General features: G+C 41.1%; 1 protein-coding gene and 1 non-coding gene across 3 annotated transcripts in view; one reads left to right on the forward strand and one right to left on the reverse strand.

Moving 5' to 3' along the window:
• The window catches only part of WASF2 (WASP family member 2), a 71,492-nt gene that overhangs the window by 25,790 nt on the left and 22,236 nt on the right, over positions 1-23,466 (forward strand). Inside the window, exon 1 of one of the 2 annotated variants that reach the window (XM_060140914.1) lies at positions 22,898-23,350. The exons of the other annotated variant lie outside the window; for it this stretch is intronic. The gene's annotated coding sequence lies outside the window, so the exon portion shown is untranslated. Of the gene's footprint in view, positions 1-22,897; positions 23,351-23,466 lie in introns of those variants that run through there. 2 annotated transcript variants of the gene reach the window in all.
• TRNAW-CCA (transfer RNA tryptophan (anticodon CCA)) lies at positions 15,537-15,610 on the reverse strand. Its single transcript has one exon. It is a non-coding gene; the product is annotated as a tRNA-Trp (tRNA).

Raw genomic sequence — 23,466 nt, forward strand, 5'->3', positions numbered from 1 at the left:
TCACTAATAGAGGACTAGTATTTTTTGGTCAGTCTCTAAAGAAGCTTTCAAAATTATTCCAATACAGTCTCTGGATTTTTAAAGCTCAAACTACCTCTTTGCTTCTCCTTTCTCATATAGAATGCATTTAACCAAGTGCACATCCACTAGGGCAGGAGAGGGTGGGACAGGGCAGGGACTGTGACATGTAAATCAGATAGTTTTCCTTCCAGTTACCTACTATGTTATAAGGTTTGAGGAAGGAGTGGATAAAACTGATGACTAACATAACTTTTTTTTTTTTTTTTTTTTTTTTTTTTACGGTAGGCGGGCCCCTCACTGTTGTGGCCTCTCCCGTTGCGGAGCACAGGCTCCGGACGCGCAGGCTCAGCGGCCATGGCTTACGGGCCTAGCCGCTCCGCGGCATGTGGGATTTTCCCGGTCCGGGGCACGAACCCGTGTCCCCTGCATTGGCAGGCGGACTCTCAACCACTGCACCACCAGGGAAGCCCTAGCATAACTTTTTTTTTAAACCACTAAGATGACTTTTTTTTCCTTAAATCATGAAATGTGCTTTTATAGTAGCAGTAGTCTTAATAATAATTATATTTTTGTTTTTTAAAATAATGTGTATTTTGTAGTTCAAAGCTGTTAAATTTCTTATTCCTGCTGTTTTTTTTCTTTAAATTCAAGGAATTGCTATATTTAAATGGATTGTTTTTTTAAAAATAAATTTATTTATTTATTTTTGGCTGCGTTGGGTCTTCATTGCTGTGCGTGGGCTTTCTCTGGTTGCGGCTAGCGGGGGCTACTCTTCGTTGCGGTGTGCGGGCTTCTCACTGCGGTGGCTTCTCTTGTTGCAGAGCACGGGCTCTAGGCTTGCGGGCTTCAGTAATTGCAGCATGCAGGCTCAGTAGTTGTGGCTCGCGGGCTCTAGAGCGCAGGCTCAGTAGTTGCGGCGCACAGGCTTAGTTGCTCTGCGGCATGTGGGATCTTCCTGGACCAGGGATCGAACCCGTGTCCCCTGCATTGGCAGGTGGATTCTTAACCACTGCGCCACCAGGGAAGTCCCTGGATAGTTTTTTTTTAACATCTAGTTTAATGAATGAGAGTAACCTCTGAAACCAATTTTTACTTGATTGAAAAAAATGTTATTTTTTAATTTTAAAGACAGCTACAGATATTACTCAGGTCAACCATGTATTAATCAAAATCAACTATTAAAATAATAAAATACCTATTGACTTGAACTATCAATATTGTATCTTTTTAAAATAAATTTATTTATTTATTTATGGCTGCATTGGGTCTTAGTTGTTGGGCGTGGGCTTTCTCTAGTTGTGGTGCATGGGTTTCTCATTGTGGTGGCTTCTCTTGTTGTGGAGCACAGCTCTAGGGTACGCCGGCTTGAGTAGTTGTGGCACATGGGCTCAGTTGTCGTGGCTTGCGGGCTCTAGAGCGCAGGCTCAGTAGTTGTGGCACACGGGCTTAGTTGGTCCACGGCATGTAGGATCTTTCCAGACCAGGGATCAAACCCGTGTCCCCTGCATTGGCAGATTCTTAACCACTGCGCCATCAGGGAAGTCCTTGTATTTTTTTATTTGATATAGGAAATTAAGAAATACTTTTAGAACACATTATGTACAAAAGACTATGATAGACGTGAGCCCTGTCCCAAAGAAGCCTATATTCTAGGAACACAGAGACACATGAACATGTTGCAATATTGTGAAATCTCAGACCTTTGTTTTGGATCCTTATCTCTGCCCTTATTCTATCTAGCCTTCTAGCCATCTTTTCCTAATAACAATTTTTGCTAATCAATTTAAAGAATACTATGCCAGTTTATTTTAAAATTAGATAAAATGGACAAACTTCCAGCAAAAGGAAACAAGATGACTCAAGAAAAAATTGAAAACCTTTAACTATTAAATAAATTGAATTTATAGTTAAACAACTTTTCCCACAGAGAACACCAGGCCCAAATAATTTCCAGATGAATTTCAAGATACAGCCTAAGGTTTTAGATTCAGTTATAAATCCCACTTTTTCATGCTATTGTCCCCCATTAAGAAGGTGACTGTGTGGTTTACATTTTCACTTCCTGGCCTTCCTGACATGGATCTCTATTAAGGGGAGTGGATTGTTACAATTTATTCTTCATTAGCTCTCATTCCTTTTCTCCTACCTTGCCTTTTCTCTGATTTTTTTCTTCATAGTCAGCAAGAGTCAGAAAGGACCTTTTCATTGTTTAGAGATTTTTTCTTTTCTTTTCTTTTTTTTTAAAGAATTACTTTATTTACTTATTTGGCCGCGCTGTACAGCTTGCGGGATCTTAGTTCCCAGACCAGGGATTGAACCTGGGCCCTCAGCAGTGAGAGCTTGGAGTCCTAACCACTGGACCACCAAGGAATTCCCTAGAGATTTTTTCTGAGCAGATTCTGTTCATCCTTCTGTCCACTTATCCAGTATTTTATGAAGAATTGATGGGTGACCGAGTGCTGCTCAGCACCTCAGGATTTAAGAGATAGTACCTTCCTTCAAAGAGTTCACAGTCTACCCCTGTTACAACTGTAATATGGGATGGATGTCATAATAGAGGAATAATAGAGTGCTACTGAAGCAGTGGAGAGCTTGATTAATTCTTTCTGGGGAACAGGGTCAGGATGGTTTCATGGAAGCAATTACATTTGAACTGGGCAGGGAAGGATTAATAAATTTCAAGAAGCAGGGGAAAAAAAAAAAACTGAAAAAAAGGTATTCCAAGAAGCAGGAAATATCTTGACTGAAATCACAGGCATGAGAGTACAATAGTGGATGCAGTGTAGAGCATTGTAAAGGTGTGACCAGAAAGGAGGCTGAAGAAGTATGTTGATGTCAGATAGTCAGAGGCCTTAAGTACCACAATATTTGCCCCTCTCTGATTTTTCTGTCTCAGTCTAGTCCTTCTAAAATCTCTAACTCATCTTCAATTCTCAGATGAAAAATTTCAGGTTTGCCTGCGTGTCAGGTGTCACTGTGGCTGAGATTCGGTCATACTGTTTTAGCTTAGTGCTAAGAGAGACCAGTCTTCATCTTGTTCATTGTTGGGAGGCAGCATTCTGAATGACCTCCAGCCATTCTAGGCTTTCAGAGGTTTCTGAAAAATAAAAAGTAGCTCCTTTCTACAAAAAGCATTGGGGATGTTCAGCCTCATTAGCAGGGAAATGCACATTAAAACTACAGTGATGTACTGTTTTGTGTCTATCAGGTGGGCAAAAATTAAAGTGTGACAAAAAATGTCAGCTAGGATATGAAGCAACCGGAACCCAGCAAACAGTAGTGTAAATGGGTACAACTGTTCTGCAAAACGATTTGGTGTTGTTATCTCATGATTGAAGACGTGCATACCCTCTGACCTAGCAATTCCATTCCCAGATATCTACCCTAAAGAACTCTTGAACATGTGCAGTGGGAGACAAGTACAAAAAAGTCCATAGCAACACTGTTGGCATTAGCAAAAACAAACAAAAAATCCAACCTAGGAAAAAATCCCAGTATCCATCAACTCTAGATCGGATAAATAAATCACAGTGTGGCCATACAGTAGAGCACTACGTAACCGTGGAAATGAGTAAATTGCAACTATAGCAAAATGAATGAATCTCAACAAATTGTAGAGTGAAAAGTTGCAGAATATACATTATGATTAGATCCCTATAAAGAAACATGTGAGACTAAAAATATAATGTTTAGAGATAAGATGTGATAAAGTTATCACTATTTGGGGTAGTGTTATCTCATGGTGATGGAGGGAGATGGGTTTGGGGAGAGACATGCAGGGGACTTTAAAGCTAATAGTAATATTTTATATCTATAAATTTTAAAACATTAAGAAAAGTTTGGTGATACCTGCTCTAGTCTAGTGTTCCCCCAGTTCTGCTTTCACACACAGACACATTTTTCAGAATGTAAAAACTGAGATTAAGTAATTTAATTGTTCAAAAGAGAAAGCTTATCAGTGACAACCTGGTCTCAAACTCAGTATAGAGCAATTTCTATCATCTTAATGTTGCAACTTTCCCATTGTAGATTCTATCGATCAATTAGAAGTGCTTCCACTTGGATTACTGCCTCAGTCTTTCTCCCCTTCATGTAATACATTCTCCACATTGCTGCCAGAGAGAGCTTTCTAAATGCAAATCCGATCATGTCACTCTCTGGCCTCAATCTTAAATAGTTCCCAGTAGCCTTCAGCACACTCCAAGTGCTATAGTGCAGCATACAAGGCTCTCTGTGCCTGGGCTTCTGTCTGCCTTATTAGCCTCACCACTCGTGACTTCCTGCCCTTCAGCCACACCAGGCTATTTGCTGTTCCTGGAACGCTGTTTGCCTCTGCACACATTGCTCCCTCCACCTGAAACTTAACTAACCCTTTTTGTCTTTTAAAACACTCTTTTTTTTTTTTTTTTAATTAATTTGGCCACACTGAGTCTTAGTTGAGGCACACGGGGTCTTAGTTGCCGCGTGCGGGATCTTCGTTGTGGCATGCGAGATCTTTTTGTTGCGGCATACAAACTCTTAGTTGCGGCATGTGGGATCTAGTTCCCTGACCAGGGATCGACCCCGGGCCCCCTGCATTGGGAGCGTGGAAGCTTAGCCACTGGACCACCTAAGACACTCTTTCTTAATGACCCCCTCCACCCCTGATCTGAGCTGGATGCCTCCATAACATTTGTGGCCACATTTATCACTGAGTATTATTGTTCCCTTTTTTAATTTGTCTCCTTCAGTAGCTTTCGAGCTTCGTGAAGATAGGGGCAGTGTTGAATTCTATCCCCAGTGTGTGGCACAGTGTCTGGTATGTCAGGTTCGTTGAATGAATGAATGAATGAACCAACAAATGAATAATTGGATATCACTTTATACGAATGCCACGTGTAGTTTGAAGTTGTCATTTGTTTGACAAATTCTCACCAGTTCTATCTGTATTTATAAGTGCAAGAAGGAAAGGAAAGAAGGGAAAGAAAGAAAGTCAGGCAGGCTGGTGAGTGAGTAGATGAGATGGGGAAGAAGTATTGAGGGGAGGGAAGCTAGGAAAGGTTCAGAGGCTTATTAACATTTTAGGCCAAGTGCCTGGAGATTTTAATAACAGCCTGGATTTCTTTCAAGCTGAGGACATGTGCTGATATTCATGACTTACCCTATTCTAACCTTCCTTAGCCTTTTTGAAAATTTATCTTCTTTGGCCGATAACTCTATCATTCATCTCTCTTTACATTAGGAAGTAATGTAATTCATGCTTTGAGGTGCATGAATAGAAGGGAGGTGGCAGATTGCTCATGTTGGTCAGGGTGGCCTTGCGCTTTTTTGGTACTAGATTAGACCCCTGATATTTTCTAGGGCTTGGAGAGTGTATGTAGATCCTGTCTTGTGATCTGGTGAGCTACCAGGAATCCTAGTCTAAAACAGAGTTTAAACTTGGACTGTTCAGATTGGGTTCTCTTCCTTCAGGAAGCAGTGCTATAAGACTGGAGGTCCAGACATTCTCCCCATCCTCACCTTCGTGAGGGCCAAAGCACAGGAGCCACTACCTGTAGCTTTATTCGCTTGGTAAATACCTATTGAGCATTCTCTCTGTGCCTAGTATGGTGGTAGGCACTACGATTATAGATAACTGATCACCAGCCTCAAAGACTCCAGTCTTGTGGGAGAGCAGTAAGAAAATCAGTCATTTTAAAGCAGTGTGATGGGATGGGCATGCACAGGACGTTATGAAAGTTTAAAGAGTGTGTGGGGGAGGGGCACCAAGCTCCTTTGGGGCAAGGCATGTCAAGAGATGTTTCACTTGAGCTCAGCTTTGGAAGACCCTAGAAGTTGGGGGTTGTGGTAGGTGGTTAGACTTGAGCAAAAGTATGGAGGCAAGAGAGAATGTGATTCAATGGGGAGCCATGGGAAGGTCCCTGGGACTTCAGGGAAGGGTATGTATATATGAAGATGTGACAGGAGATGAGACTGGAGCCAAAGAAAGGGACCATACTGTGAATGACCTTTTCTACTTTCCTAAATAAAAAGGGTTATCAGTAGAAGTGTTTTCATTCATCTAATGTTAGATGTTTACTGTTTCTCTTATTGTTGTCTCTTGAGCAACTGAGTTTTATCTAATGTTTTATTTCTTTGGTTTGTTCTTTTTATGATCCCTGAATTTGGAGCCCTCTTTCCTTTTATTCTTTAGGTTAACTCCGCTTTAGTACTATCTAGTCAAACCCCATACTCAGGCATTGTGGAGAGGATGATGCATTGCTTTTAAGGCAGCTTGGAAGGAGGAGGATTTAAATGACCTTCAAAGACTAATGTCAGACCCTCACGTCAATGTCACTGCAATTCATGCATGCATGGAGAGTGGGAAAGGGAACTTAATTATGGAGGAGGGGAATCGTAACCCGGCTTGAATGGGTAGTTGAAAGTCCTGCATCCGCCCCTTAGCCTCAAAAAAGGACTTTCTTACATTTGCTGCCAAAGAGGTCATAGGCAGAGTCCACATAAATACCATCCTCCCTCTGGGGTATGTGAGCCTGTCTTATTCTTTTGCTTTCACAGGTGCAGAATAGGTTCAGCAAATAGTATTCTGATCTCCATTGAACAGAATTTGGCATCTTATTGTTCTTTTCCAGAAAATCAATCCCTTTAAAGCATGGAACATGGCAATTTTAGGTCAGCAGGCATTTAAAAACACCTTTTAACTTTTAAGGGCTGGCCTAATAAGATATATTTTGTACAAAAATACCAGTGTTAACCAAGATGAGACTTGAATCATTTAAATCTTGAAAGGGGCTTAGTTTTAGCTGCTAGTACACTTTTTACCTGTGAAATTACTTCTTGTTGTCTTTTAATGGCACTGTCCTTCTGGAGTTCTGTGAGCATCATCAGGTATCAGGCTCCATTCCTTCTGCTAATCCTTGGTAACTGTTCAAAATTCATTACAGTGTTTGGAATGAGGGAACCCACAGTGACCCATGTCACTATCCTTTTGGACCATAAAGTAGCCTTCCATAGTTAGTCTGGATGACAGCAGAAGCCAGCCTTATGTAGTCAGGATCTGCTTCAACGTGGCTACAGTATGAATGACCAAAGGAGTTAGTCATAGTTAGGCTTATCCATTTCATTAATTTGTTTTGAGAAGTCACATCAGTGAGGCAGAGCTGCACCTTTGGCTCATTAATACAGGGGTCTGAACAGAAAAATTTATTTCAGTGAAATCCTTGAGAGTTGCTGAAAACACATGATGCTTCTTTGTACTTTATTTTTTTCAGCCGCACCTCGTGGCTTGCAGGATCTTAGTTGCCCAACCAGGGATTGAACCCGTGCCCCCTGCATTGGAAGCTTGGATTCTTAACCACTGGACTGCCAGGGAAGTCCCTCTTTGTACTTTAACTATTTATTTATTTGTTCGTTTGTTTGTTTATGGCTGCTCTGGGTCTTTGTTGCTGCACATGGGCTTTCTCTAGTTGTGGCGAGTGGGGGCTACTCTTCGTTGAGGTTCGCGGGCTTCTCATTGCGGTGGCTTCTCTTGTTGCAGAGCACGGGTTCTAGGTGCGCGTGCTCAGTAGTTGTGGCACTCGGGCTTAGTTGCTCCGCGGCATGTGGGATCTTCCCGGACCAGGGCTCGAACCCATGTCCCCTGCATTGGCAGGTGGATTCTTAACCACTGCGCCACCAGGGAAGTCCCCCTCTTTGTACTTTAAATAGAACTTTTCTACTTTGGAGGGAAAGTGCTGTACAAACATGGCCCCAGTTGTTACTGGTACAACATATATATTCATACAGTTCTTGCTATTTCTAAAGTTTGAAAAAAGTTCTGTGTTAACCTAAATACAATTTTAATTTTTCTAAACACATATTCATATCTTAAAACAAGACTCATTGATAGATTTTGGTAGGAGGTAGAAAAACAAAGCTCAGTCTTCTTAATTCCTCATCTGTGTGAGCCTTTTGCCTCTATTTTAATAGAAATTCTTCAGTGTAAAGACCATGGCAGATCCCCTTTTCAGAGCAGTTCATAGAGATTTAGGTACGCAATTTACTTACTCTTGGTCACCAAGAAAGAGTAAAAATGAAAGGACCAGATGGCTGCTAAGGGAAAATGTTGTAACATCAAACTTGAGGGGCTAGACCAGAGAGCAAGAGAAGAATGCTTGGGGGTAGTCTCAAGGAACTACAATTGCTAGTAACAGAGTAGAAATTAGGTAGTGGAAAATGTAGGCTACTATACCAGAGAGATGCTCCTAACAAATTTTGGCTTGGAATTGTCTTTCTAAGTAAAGCTTTTGTGATTATTGGAATGCCACAGAATTCAGCTCTTGGCTTTTTGTCCCACGAAGGTATTAGAATTTAAAACAGACTCTTTGACATGATTTATGGCAGACAAGAAATACCAGTTCAGTTAGGGCAGGTGTTATTTAATTACCCTTCTCTCTGGGAGTGGGGCTTTTCCCACTAAAATTGTTTGTGGGTGAAATCACAACAAAGATCCATAAAGTACAGCTTTATATATATATTTAAAATAGACATCAGTGTCTTGAATTTTTCTAATGTCAAAGGTTAATTTAAAATATTAATGCTGAAAAGATTAAGATATTAAATCTAGGCAAGAATGCATGTACATATTGTAATTACTTCCTTTTTACAATTAAAGTAATTGGATTATATTTAATGAGCTATTTACATTTAATAATTAAAAAAAGACATCTTTTCAGTATTCCCCATATGCAGAAAGAGATTGAAGGGGGGAGACTCATTTCTGATATAATTATGTTTACTTGGGCTAAAAAGGAAAAACAATTGTGCTTTTTAGAAAAATGCTCAGAAGAATTTTATTTTATTTTGGGGGGGATTTTTTTTTTATTCAAACAGAAAGACACAAAAATTATAATCATCCTCATCAGTTCACTCAGTCCCATGTAATTAATTTTTTTTCATCTTAAGAATATTATTTTAAAATATACATACAGTCATCACCCGTTACCTGCAGTTTCACTTTCCTTGATTTCAGTTACCCGAAGTCAACAGCAGTCCAAAATTATTAAATGGAAAATTACAGAAATAAACAATTCGTAAATTTTAAATTGCACACCATTCTGAGTAGCATAATGAAGTCTCACACCATCCTGCTCCATCTTGCCCTGGACATGAATCATCCCTTTGTCCAGCATATCCAGCTGTGTATGCTACCTGCCCGTTAGTCACTTAACAGCCGTCTCGGTTATCAGATCAGTTGTTGAGGTGTCGCAGTGCTGTGTTCAGGTAATCCTTATTTTACCTAATAATGGCCCCAAAGCGCAAGAGTAGTGATACTGGCAATTCATATATGCCAAAGAGAGGCCGTAAAGTGCTTCCTTTAAGTGAAAAGGTGAAAGTTCTCGACTTAGCAAGAAAAAAACTGTCGTGTATATATAGGGTTCAGTACTTTCAGGCATCCGTGGGGGGGTCTTGGAACGTATCACCCTTGGAGAAAGGGGGACTACTGTATACAGTTTAGGAAATACCCATAGGAATGTGTTTTGTGGTTCATTGTAAAAGAAGATGAAAGATTAGGCACTTAAAAAAAAAAGTCCATGATGACAAGATTTCTTGAGCTCAACAGTGCACAGAGAATGAAGCTTAGTGACTTTCAGGGACCTCGTAGGTAAAAGTAACCCATCAGAAGTGACAGAATCCCAGATGCCTAGCTGTTTGAAAACAGGAGTTTGTTTGAAAAGCAGTAGCATCTGAACATGTTGTCTGAGGCTGGCACTTTAAATGAGCCAGTGTTTATGTTGTTTAAAATGAAAGATGTGAAGCCCCTGAGCAGCTGGCTAAAACTGGGTGTAGAGAGGGAGAAAGCAGTATGTTATTCTCATTAACACCATTTCAGTTCTAGGGTAAATATGTCAGGAGGGCTTTCTTAGGTTAGCATGTAGTCTTTTTTTCGAGGGGGAAGAAACTGGTCTGTGGTTTGGTGGCACTTGTGTATGAAAATGAGAAATATGGGCATAGTCTTGGTTTGGGTGTTTTGTGAAGAGTCATTGTGGTGTCATGGACACAGATGGATCTGGGTTTAAAAGCTGACTGTGTGACTTTGATAAAGTTACAGAACTGCTCTTAGTTTTAAAATTCTCTCATCTGTAAAATCAGAATGCTACTACTTACCTTTCAGAAGTGTTTTAAAGGTTAGATTTGTTCAAGAAAATGTGAATGAATACCTGACACATTTTCGGCAGACACTACAGGATACAAAGAAGTTTTAAGAATCCCACCCTTGGCTCCCAATAGCTGCTGCTGTTACTGCTGTTTCTGTTAGGTTTAAGGATATTTTGTTTTTCAGTTCCTATATTTAAAGAATTATATACTCCCAAAATCTGTGCTACAATGTAGAATGTAGTGACCTCCATAAAAGGTTCAGCATACTTTTTGGCACTTTCGGAGAGGGAGAAATGACTTCAGACAAGGAGAGTCAAGGAAGACTTCTTAGAAGTGGTGACATTTGCCTTGGGCCTTTAAGATGAAAGGATTAAAAAAAATTTTTTTTTAATTTTTAAGAAATGCCACAATCCAAATAATAGTACCTTTGAGACTATTTGCTTTCAAAGTACATAAAGTGAAAATACTGATTTGACTCTTGACTATGATTTGGAAGACTGATACCCTTTGTCTTAATCCTTAAAATTGGTATAATGTAAGCAGAGGCCATCCATTTCTTTCTCAGCACTTGTCTTCACACTCCCAGAGAACCTGTTTCAGAAGGTAAGAGGCCCACCTACTGCTTGGTTTCCACTGAGACCAAAGAAAAGAGAACCAATTAGGAGAGCCCCTTGTGTAATGCGCAGTGCTGTTTAATTTGACTTGTTCTCCTTAAATTATTTTATTAGCACTAGGAGGTAAGTCCAAACAAACTCAGCTTTTCCTTTGAATTAGCAATAATGAGAGCTGTCAGTTATTGAGTACCTACTGGGTGCTAGATACCTCTCTAGAAGACTTACGTATGTTATCTCATTTTATCCTTAGAACCATTCTGTGAGGTAGGTTTTATTTTCCCCATTTTACAGATGAGGCTTAGAGAGATTAACCAGCCCCAAATCATATATAACTAGTGGCTCAGGGAATCGTTGAGTCTCTCAACTGAACTTGCCTCTGGGTTCACCAAGCTGTATTGATTTTTGAATATGGTAAGCACCTGTATGAGTATTAACTTTAAAAAAGAAAAGAGAAATTGTCATTATTAATTATGATTATTCAGAAAATTAATTAAATATTTTGTTCAAGGGACTTCCTTGGTGGTCTAGTGGTTAAGGTTCCGCGCTCGCAATGCAGGGGGCCTGGGTTCAATCCCTGGTCAGGGAACTAGATCCTGCATGCTGCAACTAAGACCCGGCGCAGCCAAATTAAAAAAAAAAAATAATAATAATGTTGGGCTTCCCTGGTGGCACAGTGGTTGAGAGTCCGCCTGCCGATGCAGGGGACATGGGTTCGTGCCCCGGTCCGGGAGGATCCCGCGTGCTGTGGAGCGGCTAGGCCCATGAGCCATGGCCGCTGAGCCCGTGCTCCGCAATGGGAGAGGCCACAGCAGTGAGAGGCCCGTGTACCGCAAAAAAAAAAAAAAAAAAAAAATGTTATTCAAATATGTTATATGCGTATGATGATGATATCCTACCTACTTGCAGTGCTTTCTTATTTGTTTGATTTCAGGATACCTGTTATTCCTTTTAAAAGTACTCCATGGTATACACTTATTGAAGATAAATTGAATTAATCTGACTTTAAAAATTTTACAGTACATCTTTATGACTTGGAAGTACTTTTAAAAGTACTCCATGGTATATACACTTATTGAAGATAAATTGAAATTAATCTGACTTTAAAAATTTTACAGTACATCTTTATGATTTGGGACCTTGCAAAACTAGAGTGGAAATCAATTCTGACTTAAACAGGAAGCTTGTGGCTTTAATCGCTGGGAGAAGGGAAATAAGGAGGTTGAGCCCCGTGATTACCCTTTCTGTCTAGATGTATATTCTAACCATGGAGCAAGGTGGGGGATCCCAAGCAGAGCACATTAGTCTTACTGAACTGAAGAGACAGAAATTGTAGTTCAAGGGAGGCTGAGGCAACTGGAAGCTGTGAGGTAGAGTTCTGGAAAAGAGGGAGCTATGCAGAAAACTGTTCTAGAAGTTTTCTCAGGGTCCTCTTGAGGCTTGGCGGATCACCCACATGCCTGGTGGGGTCGAGCTACAGGAGGTTGGGGAAAGAGGGACCAGGAAGTTATGAGCTAACTGGTTCTCAGTGCAGGGGTATGTTTGAATTCCTACTAGCCAGAGGAGAGAGCCCATGTGGCTCACTCTCCAGCAGAGATCCAGTAGACAGCATCCAGTAGAGATCACAGAAGGGCCACATCTGTACTGGGGCTAAAAGATCCAATAGAGTAAAGGCTGCTCAAGACCCACCCTAACAAAGCTTAAAAACAAGCCTCAGGGCTTCCCTGGTGGCGCAGTGGTTGAGAGTCCGCCTGCCAATGCAGGGGACATGGGTTCGTGCCCCGGCCCGGGAGGATCCCACATGCTGCAGAGCGGCTGGGCCCGGGAGCCATGGCCGCTGAGCCTGTGTGTCCGGAGCCTGTGCTCCGCAACGGGAGAGGCCGCGACAGTGAGAGGCCTGCGTACCGCAAAAAAAAAAAAAAAACAAGCCTCAGACATACCAAATTGAACCGAAAGTCACTTCACTGCCTACAGGAACAAAGCCCAGCACTCTTGAAACCAAGACAACAATGCTAGTTACTCAACATTGTAAAATCACAATGTCCAACATCCAATCAATCAAAAGTTACCAGGAAAATGTGGCCCATAATTAGGAGAAAAATCAGTCAGTAGAAACACTAAGAAATGACAAAGGTGGGACTTCCCTGGTGGTCCAGTGGCTAAGAGTCCACGCTCCAAATGTAGAGAGCCCAGGTTCAATCCCTGGTTGAGAAACTAGATCCCACATGCATGCCGCAACTAAGAGTCCACATGCTGCAACTACAGATCCCGTATGCCTCAACTAAACATGCCGCAGTGAAGATCCCACGTGCTGCAACTAAGACCCGGTACAACCAAAATAAATAAATAAATAAATATTTTTTAAAAAAAGAAAAGAAATGACAGAGGTGATGGAATTACCAGACACAGGTATTAAAACAACTGTTATATCTATGTTCAAGCATATAAAGGAAAATATGAACATACTAGTTAGGAGGTAAACATTTTAGCTTTGCAAATAAACAGTGGAATTTGGTTCCAGTCTCTTTTATTTTTATTATCTTTCTTCTTCCCATGCTGTTGATGATTTGGTAAAATTTGAATATTCTCTTGTAAGTCTGAGTCATAGAATCGTATCATTTCAGTGTTGGAAAGAACTTTTAAAGATCATCTTGTTCACCCTCTCATAGTGTAGAAAAAGAAATATTATATTTCATTGATTCTGAGATGTACATTTTCCCTACATTTGAACGTTTCTTGAATCATGATGCATTTTAGATTTGATGAAATACCATAAAAGCCCATTAGAATTGTGACTTTTCTGTAAATTCTTAGTGGTAGAATTCAAGACTTCCTAGAAAACTTCCCTTCTTTATTCTTTATATCCAGATCCTGCCCAGTTCAGCTCTTTATTCCAGGAAGTCTGTTCAGTTCAAAGTGATCTTTTCATCCTTTCTATTGTCATCATTGCATCATTCGTTTGGTAACTGAACTTCTGTTTGCTATGTTACTTAACTGTGTTTTATCTGTCTCCTCAATTAAATTATAAGCTCTTAGAGTCAGGGGAGGGATTTTATATTTCTTTGTGTTTTCTAATGTCTACTTGATAAATATTCATTGATTGATAAGTGTACTATAATTAGTAATTAGCCATTTATACAACTGAAGCTTATTAATAGTGTTGTTTAATGGTTAACTATGTGCCAGAACTAAGTGCTAGATAGATGTAGGATTAGTACTTCTATTACTGCTGCTGCTGTTGCTGCTGCTGCTGCTACTAGTACTACTATTACAGTCACTACTATTATTGTAATTATTCTGAGCTAGGTACTATATTAAGCATTTTATACATGCATCATTTCATTTTTCTTCACAACAGCATTAAAAACTAAGGATCATTATACTAATTTTAACAGATTAGGAAAAAGACTAAGAGATTGACTGCTTGCCAAGGTCCCAAAGCTGAAATTTGGCAGTAGTGGGTTGAAAGCCACACCTCTTTCTCTAATGTCCATGCTCTTGCTGCTCTACATCACTGCTTATTAGGTTTTGAGGGCTTTGGTAACCTAGTAAACTGAGGGTAGAAAGAAAAGAAATGGGCACTTACTTTTCACCCTGTTCAAGGACTTTTCCTTATAAATCCCATGTTTTGAATGGTGAATAGACCTTGTGAGAGGAAGTAGATGTACAGCTGCCCTTTGCTGCTCTTAGTTGCTGGCAGCTTGGCTGGTAGTGACAGATGAGTGTGTGACCCTTTTTCAGCAATGAATTCTTGTTATAGCTGGCAGAATAGAATAGTTGATGTGGAATTTCATGGCAGTTTGCTTCATAATTCCACTCCCTGGTGTTCAGATGTAGTTGTGATTGCTAGGTCTCTCTCCTCACTTAAGTTGGTATATTAACAGTCACATCCAGGACTACTGCTTCTGTCTGCTCCATGACCACACGGTGTGTTTGTGTATTGCCCTGAGCTGTCAGCAAAACATTTTGCTGAATTTCCTTTTTTGTTGTTTCTCTTTACCTTTTTTCCCCTGGCCTTTCTCATTTGTGTAAAACTGGTTTCTTTTTTGGCCTTTTTATCCCAGAGAGGGAGTAGTTACTGCAGAGAGAAGCTTGAAATATGAAGAGAAGTATCATAGAGATTAGCACGCATAGTTAGAGAGCTAGCAGATTGAAATGAGACTTACTCAGTGCCTGACATGCTGTTTGGCCCTGATTATCTCCTTCCTCCCTCATTTTCAAACTTGCCTCTGTATCTAATCCACCAGTGGGTCTCCATTGCCTTGTCTGTAGGGAGCTTAACCCAGTGCAGTAGACTACTTGGAAGAACCAGGAAAGAAAGGTTACGACCTAGCCCCATTTTCTCCATCCCTGGGTAAGGTAGTAAACTGGGATTCGACACTTCCATAAAAACCCACTGTGTGTTCCCATACGGTAGCACATGTCCAGATTAGGCTTCCTCCCAGCTACTCAAGCACATGTACTTGGAGAGGAATGCATTTTGTATCTATCCTCATCTCAAATTTTTGGCCACCACCAACTGGTGATCACTCTTTTCTGTTATTGGCTATAAATAAAGGAAGCTCTTAAAAATAAAGAAGACTTTATTAGCGCTTGTGTGAGTTATTGACACATTTCTAATAATCTTGTGAGCTGATTTGTTGAGGTTTGATACTTTGTTTTGTTTTGTGAGTTAGTCTTTTTTTTTTAATATTTATTTATTTATTTGGCAGTGCGGCGTCTTAGTTGCGGCATGCAGGATCTTTAGTTGCAGCATGAGAACTCTTAGTTGAGGCATGTGGGATCTAGTTCCCTGACCAGGGATCGAACCTGGGTCCCCCTGCATTGGGAGCATGGAGTCTTAGCCACTGGACCACCAGGGAAGTCCCTCCTTCACCTATTTCTTTCTTCCCCCCTCCCCTCTGGCAACCACCTGTTTGTTCTCTGTATCTATAATTGTTTCTGTTACTTTTTTTTTTTTTTTTTTTTGGCCACGCCATGCAGCTTGTGGGAACTTGGTTTCCCGGACCAGGGATTGAACCTGGGTCACAGCAGTGAAAGCACCGAATCTTAGCCACAGACCACCGGGGAACTCCCTGTTTCTGTTACGTTTGTTCGTTTGTTTTTTAGATTCCATATATAAGTAAAATCATACAGTATTTGTCTGACTTATTGCACTTAGCATAGTACCCTCTAGGTCCATCCATGTTGTTGCAAAGGCAAGATTTTATTCTTTTTTTTTAAAAAATATTTATTTATTTTATTTTTGGCTGCATCAGGTCTTAGTTGCGGCACACAGGATCTTCATTGCAGCATGCAGAATCTTTTCATTGGGGCGCGCAGGCTCTTCACTGGGATGCGCGGGCTTCTCTCTAGTTGTGTCCCAGGCGCTCAGTAGTTGCGGCACATGGGCTCTGTAGTTTCAGCATGCAGGCTCTCTAGTTGTGGCTCGATTGCTCAGTAGTTGCAGCGTGGGCTTAGTTGCCCTGCAGCATGTGGGACCTTAGTTCCCTGACCAGGGATCGAACCTGCGCCCCCTGCATTGGAAGGCAGATTCTTAACCACTGGACCACCAGGGAGGTCCCATACCACATCTTCTTTATCTATTCATCTATTGATGGGCACTTGGGTTGCTGCCATATCTCGGCTATTGTAAATAATGCTGCAATGAACTTAGAGGTGCAGATATCTTTTTCTTTTTCTTTTTTTAATAAGTTTATTTATTTGTTTTTATTTTTGGCTGTGTTGGGTCTTCGTTGCAGTACATGGGCTTTCTCTAGTTGTGGCAAGAGGGGGCTACTCTTCATTGCAGTGCATGGACTTCTCATTGTCGTGGCTTCTCTTGTTGCAGAGCACGGGCTCTAGGAGAGCGGGCTTCAGTAATTGTGGGACGCAAGCTCAGTAGTCGTGGCTCGCAGGCTCTAGAGCGCAGGCTCAGTAGTTGTGGCACATGGGCTTAGTTGCTCCGCACATGTGGGATCTTCCCAGGCCAGGGCTCGAAGCCGTGTCCCCTGCATTGGCAGGCAGATTCTTAACCACTGCGCCACCAGGGAAGCCCCAGATATCTTTTCGAATTAGTGGGGTTTTTTTCCCCCTTTTGATAAATACCCAGGAGTGGAATTGCTGGATCAAAAGTAAGCCCTTTTAGATGGATGGTTTGGAGTATTTCAAACCATTCCATTTTTTAAAATTTTTTAATTTATTTTTTCATTTTTGGCTGTGTTGGGTCTTCCTTGCTGTGCAAGGGCTTTCTCTAGTTGCGGCGAGCGGGGGCTACTCTTCGTTGCGATGTGCTGGCTTCTCATTGTGGTGGCTTATCTTGTTGCAGAGCATGGGCTCTAGGCGCGCGGGCTTCAGTAGCTGTGGCGCACGGGCTTAGTTGCTCTGCAGCATGTGGGATCTTCCCGGACCAGAGCTCGAACCCGTGTCCCCTGCATCGGCAGGCGGATTCTTAACCACTGCGCCACCAGGGAAGTCCCCTAGACCATTCCATTTTGATGAATTAGGTATTGCTAGAAATTGGCATTAGGTTGGGAAAGTAAAATGAACTTTGTGTCTGTTACTGCAAGTTATCAGTGATAACATTGTAGACTCTGTGTAATTGGGGTCTTAGAACAGGGAACTTGGGCAAAGGTGGAGATCTAGGAAATACTTTACGTTAATAAATCGTTTCTTTGGGGCGCAGAATACTTTGCAAACAAAATCTCAGTTTCGTATGGCACCTCTCAAGCATTTTTTTTAGTGCAGCTCACAGCCGAACTAGAAAGATGAATTGAAAGTTTTTCCCCAATTGCTAATCATCATTAGACTAAGAACTAGAATCCAGGTTTCCAACTCACAGTTTTAGTGTATTTTCTTTTGGACAACCAGACGGATTCTACTAAAAAGAGAGCCTAATTTTGGCCATTTAAAAGGCAGTTTTCGGGCTTCGCTGGTGGCGCAGTGATTAAGAATCCACCTGCCAATGCCGGGGAGACGGGTTCAAGCCCTGGTCCGGGAAGATCCCACATGCCGCGGAGCAACAAACCCCGTGCACCACGACTACTGAGCCTGCGTGCCACAGCTACTGAAGCCGGCGCGCGTAGAGACTGTGCTCCGCAACAAGAGAAGCCATGGCAATGAGAAGCCTGCGCACCGCAATGGAGAGTAGCCCCACTCGCTACAACTAGAGAAAGCCCACGCGCAGCAATGAAGACCCAACGCAGCCAAAAATAAATAAATAAATTTAAAAATAAAAGGCAGTTTTCTATGGAATAGTTGATACTAGAAGAAACTAATTTTGAAGTAAAAGTTATCCCCCAATTTTAGCTTTAAGAGCAAAGCTATGGTTAGAGCCTGAAGAGTAATAAAAGTAAGAACAAAAGGTGGTATTGCTCCCAAAAGATAATAGAAAGCTATGGAATTACCAGATGTGAATGGTCCTTGGTATACAGTGTGTTCAAGGAGTAAGATACAGTAGTTTGGAAGTCCTGTTTCCCTGGGCTGCTTTCCCAAAACCAAATCAGGACAAGAAGGAGCTTTACACTTATTGAATGTAGGTCCATAGCTGGTGTCATTCCTTTATGAAATTGGAAATTTCTCCTGGTTTTAGATCACAAGTAAGCTTTTTTTCTTGGTTCTCCCAGTCACATAGTTTCTTTGTCCACCCTAGGAGTTCCATTTGTCTTGCTAGCTCTTTTGAACATTACTCTAGTGACCTAAACTGATTTGTCAGTAACTTCTTATGTTTGGAGAGAGTCTGGTTATATTTGTAGGTTTAGCCCCACCCTGTATTTCAATAGGAAGTGGGTAGATGCTTTAGTCTATAATGAGGCATTCCTCGTGATTGTTGCATGATAGTGAGGACTGCTATATGCAACAGTAAATTCATACTTCTTAAACATTTTAACAGACAGACTTAGATTACAGTAAACCTGTGTGTTGTGTATTATTTTGAAGTCAAATGATTATTTGACTTTCAGTTGAGATTCTTGAACCGCTGTGAAATATACATTCTTTAACATAAAGAAATTTATTTCTTGAAAGAGGAAACTGGCCTACAAAGCAAAGCTCTTCTCATATGCCCCCATCCAAAGTGCTGTTAACTATAGAACAGTGGGAAATGCTGAAGTGAAAGCAGAAGTCCTAATTGCCACACATACAATATCCCCACATGTTCTCATCCCCTGCTACTGCTGATCAGCATTTTGGGGGTATGTTTCAAAGAGGAACTGCCTTGAGAAGCATTTCTGTTGTTACGGTTTTTGCTGTAGCTCAGATATACTTGCTTTTGGATGTGGCCATAGAAATCTGCAGGTGTTATCAGTGACCGTGGCTCTAAATGAAGCGTTGTTTATTTATTTATAATAAATAGCTAGTAGTACATATCATTGCCAGAATGAGTAGTCATCTGTTTTCTGTCCTGGTAATAATAAGAATTCAGAGTGTAGGGTACAGATGAGTGCATCCTCCCTCTCACATGCAGCCTTCCTTTATTATCTTCTTCCACCCTCCCAATCCCTACCTCTCACCTACTTCACCCCACTCCTGCTACAGGCTGTTGGGAACAGAATTGAGAGTTCAGAGTGTAGGGTACATGTCAAAGTCTCCTTTTGCCTTTGCACTGACCAAATGTGATATATAAATATTTCATGATAACTTCAAATATAAAGACTTGTAGAATCTTACTGTTGTGAAGGGACCTCAAAGAACACCTCATCCAGTTTCCAGTTCAAAGCATGAATCCCATAATGGTACTGGCAGTCTAGACTGGTCAATGTACTCCAGGCCATAGCTAGGAGGGGATGTCTGAAGTCTTTTATTTATTCTCAGACTCATTCTCAAGTTTCTTAGGCTGAAAATAGCCAGGGGTAAAGATGGGGGTTGCTGCTGAGTCTGGCTGGATGTCTGGAACTGATGCAAAGCCAGTTTTTCCTTTGGACTTCTTTGGGTAGCCAACTCCCAGATTGGCTTGGGAGGTTCCCAGAGTGTAAATAACTTAACCCCAGGGCTTTGTCTGGATTGTTCTTTTTACCATTCTGGATCCTAGCCCTCCTGGTAACTAGATGAATCTAGATCTGGCAAAGGGTTTGATTCATGGTCATGATCCGCCCTTCTCTACAGTCGCTAGACCTCCCTCTGGCCTTGTGTTCAGAATGCAAGTGGCTGTTGGCCAAGTGAAGAGGTTATGGCAGCTTAGGTAGAAGCAAATCCAGGAATTTTAGAACTTCTTAAAGATCATCTAGCTCAGTCTCTTTATTTTGCAGATGAGGAAACTGAAGCCCAGAGTGAGAATTATATCATCTTTGATTTAACAGGCATTGTAGAAGTCATCCAGTCTGACCTCTCAACATCATCTTCTTACAGTCTAGGAATCTCTCCCCCAACATGCCCAATAGCTGGTATCCAGAGGATGATACTGGGGAACTTATAACTTCTGAAGAGAACCCATTCTAATATAGGACAGCTCTAATTAAAAGGAACTAACTTAATTGAAATCTACTTCCCTGTAACTTTTATCTTCTCAGTGGTTCTAATTTAATTCCTCTCCTATGTAACATCCCCCAAGGTAAGACCTTCTCAGACTCCCAAGTTAGCAAATATCTCTGTAGCATATAATTTCCCTAATCAAAATAAAGTATAACTGAAAAAGAACTTTACTGATTCTATAAAGACAGGGCATTCCACTTTCATGTGTCCAAACTTCTTTTTCCAGCCAAGAACGACTACTTTTTTGGTTTTCTTCACTTTCTTTTCATTACTGGCACTATCATTTAGCTCTTTTCATAATACTTTTATTTTTTTTTAATTTTTTATTAGAATCAGGACCTCAGTTCCCCCGCCAGGGACCGATACCAGGCCACAGCAGTGACAGTGCCAAATCCTAACCACTAGGCCACCAGGGAACTCCCTCATAATACGTGTAATAAAGAAACATACATTTTATCACTTTGTGAGTATAACTGTACAAAGCTATCAGGAGAGAGCTACAGATAGGGCTGAAGTGTTGGACTCACCCCTGCAGCCTGTCTATGGTTCCTCAGTTCATATTTGCTAGCTGTGGTGGGTCTCTCCATTTCTATTGTCTCCTTCTCAGCCTGGGAAGAGTTTCCCAACTGGTCTTCTTACCTCCAGTCTTCTCCTGCCCAAATACAGCTTCCAATTTCTGTTAGAATGATTTATCTAAAAATGCAGATTTGCCCATGTCACTTCCTTAATTTAGTGGTTCGTCAACACCCAGTGCTCCACACATTTTCCACTAAATGACTACTGATGATAGATAAGCTTTTCTCAACTGCATTCCCATAAGAAAATTAAACCCTAATGCTATTAGGCATCCATTGTATGTAATGTATTAACTTTTTACCAGTGCATCTGAAATGGTCCTAGTTGCTTACACTCTTGAAGAGAATTGAGGAAATAGTCATTCAAATTCTTTTCTTTGTTCTGTGGTTCAGATGAGGAACCCAGTGTAAAAGAATAGAGAGAGAGAATGTATGTTCTTCAAGAGGTCCAGAAGCATGGCTGGGAACAATCTCCAGAAAAAAACCACAAATTTCATTGAAGTCTAGGGTTTCAACTTTATTATTATTAAAAATATATATATATATATACACACACACATTTATTTATTTATTATAAATTTATTTAATTTATTTATTTTTGGCTGCTTTGGGTCTTTGTTGCTGCATGCGGGCTTTCTCTAGTTGTGGCGAGCGGGGGCTACCCTTCCTTGCGGTGCACGGGCTTCTCATTGTGGTGGCTTCTTTTGTTGCAGAGCACAGGCTCTAGGTGCTCAGGCTTCAGTAGTTGTGGCTCGCGGGCTCTAGAGCGCAGGCTCAGTAGTTGTGGCGCACGGGCGTAGTTGCTCCACGGCATGTGGGATCTTCCCGGACAAGGGCTTGAACCCGTGTCCCCGGCATTGGCAGTCGGATTCTTAACCACTGCGCCACCAGGGAAGACCCTAGGGTTTCATCTTTAAATTTATGTGACTATTGTATTCTACTACATAATATGTCCATTGTTAAAAGTGTTTTAAAATATTTGTCAATGAATAGAATTGATTTTACAGGAGGATTTGCCTGAGCTCCGTGGAACTAAAAATAACTACCTTTTTTCTTAGCCCTGTAGTGGACATTTTATACATGTTACATTATTTAATGTCTCTAGGAAAATTGCCCAAGATAACACAGCTAGTAAGGTGTCAAGACTCAGGGCACTAAGGGAGGTATGTCTCAACTCCACAACTTGAAGCTGAGTTGAGTCAAGAGCCTTGGAAGTCTTTGCCCCATTTCTAAGTTTGTCTTCACTGGAATAGAGGGTTTTTTTTCCCTTGGTCAGATTAGTATTGTGGTTCAGATCATGCGTAATTCCATACTTCTTTGGCATAATACAACTAACCTTGATTATCCAAAAGAAAAATGAGCAGTGATGCAGGTAATTCCATATAATAGGGAATCTTGTCTTTCTCTGGTGGCTCTGAAACATATAAAATTACTTTTTTTTTAGTAGCAGATTCACTTTTCTAATTGTTTTGTCTTGATAGATATTGACATATTGTAATTTCTTGAGTACTCTAGCTGGTTGTGGGAGCTGGCTTCTTTTGGCAAGAGGTAGCTATCTTGCTATTGAAAACTTGGTTCCTCCACCCCAGAAAACATAGAGTTGACTCCATTTGTGTCTACTTACCCAAGGTACTTAGGAAAGCATAAATGCTAAAGTACCAAGGTGTCAGAGTGGCTTCCCCAGCTCCACCCCTAATCTGACATTTACCTAGCCATCTGGAATCCAGTTTCCATTAGGTGTCCAAAGAGAATGTCTGGAATGCCCTGTCAGTGGCCATTCAGCGCAGAATTTCAAGGGGATCTGGCTCCTGTAGCTCCTCTAAGAAGCTAGAACAAGTTCTGAAATAATTGCTAATGGAGGGAGCCATAGTGGCTATTTTCACTCATCTCTGGCTGTACCCCTGAATTTCTGGTTCTTCCTAAAAGCTTGAAGTTTGGGAGTCTAAGGGCATCCAGAGGATGCAGAGTCCTGTGAGGTTCTTTTATTTGTAACACCTTGCCTCCTTTGCTGTTCTAAACTCTCTTTTCAGTATGAGTTAATAAAGCTTGCATGTTAGTACCCAGTACCCTTTAGATTATGTAAAAGAGGAGAAGAGGTAGACTGGGAGGGAAAGTCCAGAGTTTGGATTAGAAAACCTGTTTAGTCAAAGGGGAACTTAGCTGAGGAACAGAATGAAAATTATTTCCTTAGACAGTAGACAAACATTCAGGAAACACCTCTGCACCCCAAAGATAGGAACAGCTGCCACACAGTGACTATTAAAGGGAGGTTCTAAGTTATGAGCAAACAGCTGATTCTCTTGGTTCTTAGGCTGTTGCTGTTGGTGACAGGAAATCTTGTTTCCCAAGCTACTGGCTTCCTGTTTTATTTTTACTCTTAGCAGATCAGAATGTCCATAACAAGGAGCAGTCTGTTCCAAAGGGTTCTACTCCCTCTTTGAGCCTGAAGGGCTTTTTTTTTTTCTTTTGGTCAGACAATATGTTGGTTCACTTTTAAGATCTATGATGTTGAGCTTGATTTAAGCATTTCGTATTCACAATCAACTTTTTTGGTGATGAGCTGGTGTTTTGAGATTTGATGTAAGTAAACCTCTGTGGGTTTTTGTTTTTTTTTTTTAAAGAGGAGTTTGCAACCTTGGGGACTTGGGTATGTTACCTTTATGCTTTACCATTTAATTTGCCATTTTCCCTAGCAC

Source organism: Lagenorhynchus albirostris, chromosome 2 (genome assembly GCF_949774975.1).
Source record: "Lagenorhynchus albirostris chromosome 2, mLagAlb1.1, whole genome shotgun sequence".
NCBI classification, from domain to species: domain Eukaryota; kingdom Metazoa; phylum Chordata; class Mammalia; order Artiodactyla; family Delphinidae; genus Lagenorhynchus; species Lagenorhynchus albirostris.